The 5527-nt window shown below is 41.0% G+C and overlaps 1 non-coding gene across 1 annotated transcript; it reads right to left on the reverse strand.

Moving 5' to 3' along the window:
* Nucleotides 1-786: 786 nt before the first annotated feature.
* Nucleotides 787-893, reverse strand: LOC148568181 (small nucleolar RNA R71). The gene has a single exon (XR_015882917.1). It is a non-coding gene; the product is annotated as a small nucleolar RNA R71 (small nucleolar RNA).
* Between the last annotated feature and the right edge of the window lie 4634 nt (nt 894-5527).

Consider the following 5527-nt stretch of genomic DNA (forward strand, 5'->3'; position numbering starts at 1 on the left):
TACTTTAAATTCTCTGTGACATATTTCTAAATTGATAGGCAGATTTTCGGTGAGTTAAGAACTATACTTACAACGTAACTATTTTAATAATTTTTAATTCACCAACTTCTGTGCTCCGTCAATTTTTGGCACCGTTGCCGGGGAGTTGCAATAGAGTGCTAAAGTTTTTAATTAGAATTTATGTATTTGCATTCTATTTTATTGTTTTTACTATGAGCTGCATGTTTTTTTCGTCAAATGACGCGTTCACTACCTGACCCCAACTTGCCAATATTCGATCCTGAAATTGAAAGGACTATTTCACGAATAAGGCGAGCTAAGCGTCGGTTAGTCCTCTCTGAAGACGAATCTAAAACGTCAGTTGAGGAAGAAACCAGCCCCCGTTCTACTAATTCGGTTGTTTTACGAGCCGGAGACATGGCAGCTAGGAGAGTTACCATCCAGGAGGAAGGAGCTCCTGATTTTACAATGCAACCGTTTCAAGCGCATCATCCAGCGGTAGCTACAGATTTTGAAATAAAGACCGCACTGCTAAATTTGATGTCCAAGTTTCATGGCTTACCTGCTCAAGAGCCCATCAAGCACTTGAGAGATTTCCAGGCAGCCTGTTCCACTGTCAGGCGTGATGGTACTGATGAAACTTCAATTTTGCTGAAAGCTTTCCAATTTTCTCTTGAGGGAAAGGCAAGAGAGTGGTACTACACTCAACCTCTAGCAAATGTATCCAACTGGGATACACTCAGAAAGGAGTTTTTGGAGAAATTCTTTCCATCTGAAGTTATTGATAAACTGAGGAAGGATATTTCCACTATTGTTCAGGATGACAATGAGTCTCTCTTTGAATACTGGGAGCGCTTCAATAATCTTCTGGAAGCATGCCCCCACCATAGGATTAATAAGATGGTGTTACTCAGCTATATCACACAGGGTATGAGGCCCCAAGATAAGACCACATTGGAAAGTGCCAGCAATGGGTCTATGAAGAAGTACAAGACCACTGATGAAGCATGGCAATTGATCAGTGATTTAGCTGAATGTACTAGGAACCACAGGCAAAAGCAAGGCCGTTCAAAAGCCGTTGCAGAAGTATCCTCTAACAGAGAGACTGCGGCTCGAGCTCAGAGTATATGTGAGATGACCAACTTGCTGAAGCAGATGCAATTGAATCAACAACAAGCTCAGCAAGCTCAACCCCCTCAACCACAGCAAAACTAATAACTAGTCCCACAGAGAGTTTGTAGAATCTGTGCTGATTATAGCCATTATACTGATGAATGCCCGCAGCTCTAACAAGAAGACAACATGGTGGCATCCACTCATAACTTCTATGACCGCCCCAACCAAGGGTACAATCAAAGTGGAAATAATAACCATGGATGGCAGGACAATTCTAACCAAAATTGGAGGGACAACAATAACAGAGGAGGCAGAGATAATTAGGGAAATCAGAGGTGGAATAATAACAACAACAGGCAGCAGAATCAACCTTACAAAGCACCTCACCTGAGGCAAAACCAAGGACCACAGCACAATCAACAGCAGACCTCTCAATTCACTCATTCTTCTTCATCTCCTAATGAAGAGTTACTACAATCTTTTGAGCGAAGACAACAGACCATGGAAAATAACATCATGAATAGTATTAATGCCAGTTTGAACGGTCTGACCTCTACTTTGCAAGCTCTTGTCTCACAGATTGGAGCAACGTAAAATTCCAGTAACCAACCTTTAAGCTCCACTGGAATCCCCTCTCAACCATTACCCAATCCAAAGGGAGGCATTAATGCCATCACCCTAAGGTCCGGAACCACTCTGCAGGAGAGGAACCAGGAGGAACCAAGCCCACCAGAACACGCCTCAGCTGAAGAGGTGGTAGAAATAGAAGATGTTGAGGAGGAAGAGGACATAGAGGACATAGCTGGAGAAGAAATAGCTCAACCACAAAAGAAAGCACCAAAAGGCGCAGACACTACAGAAAACACTACTCCTATTCCATTTCCACAACTTGCAAGGAAGCCCAGGAAGAAGCTGGAACCCGATCCTAAAATGGTAGAAATATTCAAAAAGGTCGAGGTAACTGTTCCTCTTTTTGATGTTATTCAGCAAGTACCTAAATATGCAAAGTTTCTAAAAGATTTGTGTATTCATAAAGACAAAATTAATGAATTAGAAACTATTCCTTTAGGTAGTTCCATATCTGCTTTAATGGGAGGATTACCTGAAAAATGTAGTGATCCAGGTCCTTGTATAGTTAGCTGTACTATTAGTGGTGTAGTAATTTATGATTGCATGTGTGATTTAGGAGCATGTGTTAGTATAATGCCTTTGTCTATATATGATATTTTGAGGCTCCCTCCCTTAGAAAGGTCGGCAGCTCGTTTTTTGTTAGCAGATAAAAGCATTATTACAGTGGCTGGAGTTGCTGAAGATGTTTTGGTGAACATTAAAGCGCTTATATTTCCCACTGATTTTTATATCTTGGAGATGCCCCATAATGATTCAGATAAGCCATCATCAATCCTACTTGGAAGACCATTCCTGAAGACATCAAAATTCAAATTGGATGCTTTTTCAGGAACATACTCCTTTGAAATAGATGGCCGTATAGTAATTTTCAATCTGAATGGAGTCATTGACAACCCTCCAGAAGATCGTTTTATCTTCCAGTTTGATGTCATAGATGAAAGTGTAGCTGAAGTTCACAAGGAAGAGTTAGAAGAGAGGCACACTGGACAAGGTCCAAATGTGGGGACCCTTTTAACTGACAATGAGGGCACTTCGTCATTTTCACAAGCTCCAGATAATCCAGAGCCTGCCCATGATCAGAAGTTAGAATTAAAACCCCTCCCTCCGCATCTCAAATATGCTTATCTTGAAGATGAGCAGAAGTTTCCAGTTATTATTGGAAGGGAACTTACTTCTCAACAAGAAGAGCAGTTACTTGATGTGCTGAGAAAGCATAAGAAGGCAATTGGGTGGAGTTTGGCAGACATAGTAGGAATCAACCCTCAAGTATGTGAGCACAGAATATTTTTAGAAGAGGGAGCAAGACCTGTCCGTCAACCCCAAAGAAGATTGAATCCCACCATCTTGGAAGTTGTCAAAAAGGAAGTGACCAGACTATTGGAAGCAGGTATCATATATCCTATTTCAGACAGTGAATGGGTAAGCCTAGTACAAATGGTGCCCAAGAAGTCTGGAGTCACTACAGTGAAGAACGAGCATGGAGAGCTCATAGCGACTAGAGTTCAGAATGCTTGGAGAGTCTGCATTGATTACAGGCGTCTCAACCAAGCTACCCGTAAGGATTACTACCTACTTTCATTCATTGATCAAATGCTGGATTGCCTGTCAGGTAAATCACATTATTGATTTTTAGATGGTTACACAGGTTATTTCCAGATTCATATAGCTCCTGAGGATCAGGAAAAGACTACTTTTACATGTCCTTTTGGGACTTATGCTTACAAGAGAATGCCCTTCGGCTTGTGCAATGCATCAGCTACTTTCCAAAGGTGCATGATGAGTCTTTTCTCTGACCTTATTGAGGATTGTATGGAAGTTTTTATGGACGATTTTAGCGTTTATGGTGATTCTTTTAGCCTTTTCTTGGATGGATTATCTAGAGTGTTAGATAGATGTGTTAATACAAACCTTGTATTAAATTTTAAAAAATGTCACTTTATGGTAAAACAAGGGATTGTATTGGGACATGTGGTATCTAATAATGGCATTTCTGTAGACCCCGCAAAGGTGAATGTTATTTCTAGTTTACCTTACCCCTCTTCTGTGAGGGAAGTTCATTCGTTCCTTGGCCATGCAGGTTTTTACAGGAGATTTATTAAGGACTTTAGTAAGGTAGCACTTCCCTTATCCAGATTACTGCAGAAGGATATTGAGTTCGAGTTCAGTGAGGATTGCAAACAAGCGTTTGATAAGCTGAAGACTGCTCTGACTCAAGCTCCAATTGTGAGAGGACCAGACTGGAGCCAGCCATTTGAAATCATGTGCGATGCTTCCAACCATGCAGTAGGAGCAGCGCTGGCTCAGCGTGAAGGTAAGGATCCCTTTGTTGTTGCTTATGCGTCGAAGACTTTAGACACTACCCAGTCCAATTATACTACCACTGAGAAAGAGCTTCTTGCTATTGTTTTTGCTCTGGATAAATTCCGAGCTTATTTACTTGGTACTAAAGTAGTAGTGTATTCGGACCATGCAGCTTTAAAGTACCTACTAGCTAAAAAGGAGTCCAAACCAAGACTTATACGTTGGATACTACTGTTACAAGAATTTGATTTAGAAATAAAGGATAGGAGTGGTAATCAGAATTTAGTGGCAGACCACCTGAGTCGCCTTGAGCATATTAAGGATGATTCTACTCCTATAGATGATAATTTTCCTTTTGATAACCTGCAAGCAGTATCTGAGGTAGTCCCTTGGTATGCACCTGTAGCTAATTATTTAGTTAGCCGCACATTTCCTCCAAAATTTTCTAAGCATCAAAGAGACAAGCTGAAAAGCGAGTCTAAATATTATATATGGGATGACCCGTATTTATGGAGATGTGGCGCTGACCAAGTAATTAGACGTTGTGTGCCTCAATCAGAATTCCAGTCCATTTTAGAGGCCTGTCACTCATCTGAGAGTGGAGGACATTTTGGCCCTCAAAGAACAGCTAGAAAGATCTTAGATTGTGGATTCTGGTGGCCTACTCTTTTTAGAGACGCTGCTGAGTTTTGTAAATCTTGTCTCCCATGCCAGAAATTTGGTAATATATCCAGAAGGGATGAGATGCCTCAACAAATTATGCTTTTCTATGAAATTTTTGATGTTTGGGGTATTGACTTCATGGGTCCATTTCCAAATTCTAATGGATATTTTTATATATTGTTAGCTGTGGATTATGTTTCCAAATGGGTGGAAGCAATTCCTACCCGTACTAATGATGCTAACACTGTTGTTTCCTTTGTGAGAAACCATATTATATGTCGCTTCGGATCACCACGAGCAATCGTGAGCGATCAAGGCACCCATTTTTGTGACAGGAAACTAACAGGATTAATGAAGAAACATGGGATAATTCATAAAGTTGCAACAGCTTACCATCCCCAAACTAATGGGCAAGCCGAGTTGTCAAACAGAGAAATTAAGCATATCTTACAAAAGATAGTAAAGCCTCATAGAAAAGACTGGAGCACCAGGCTACAAGATGCACTCTGGGCATATAGAACAGCGTATAAGACACCCATTGGGATGAGTCCTTTCCGCTTAGTTTATAGAAAAGCTTGTCATCTCCCAGTTGAAGTAGAGCACAGAGCCTTTTCGGCAGTTAAGGAGTGCAAGATGGGAATTGAGAAAGCCAGAGCTGAAAGGAAGTTGCAACTGCAGGAACTAGAGAGCCTTCGCCTAGAAGCTTATGAGAACTCAAGAATATACAAGGAGAAGATGAAGGCTGTACATGATCAGCACATCAAGAAGAAAGAGTTCCAACCTGGGGATTTCGTCCTCCTTTACAAATCTCGATTAA

Source organism: Arachis ipaensis, chromosome B4 (genome assembly GCF_059453495.1).
Source record: "Arachis ipaensis isolate K30076 ecotype BB chromosome B4, ASM5945349v1, whole genome shotgun sequence".
Classification (NCBI taxonomy): Eukaryota; Viridiplantae; Streptophyta; class Magnoliopsida; order Fabales; family Fabaceae; genus Arachis; species Arachis ipaensis.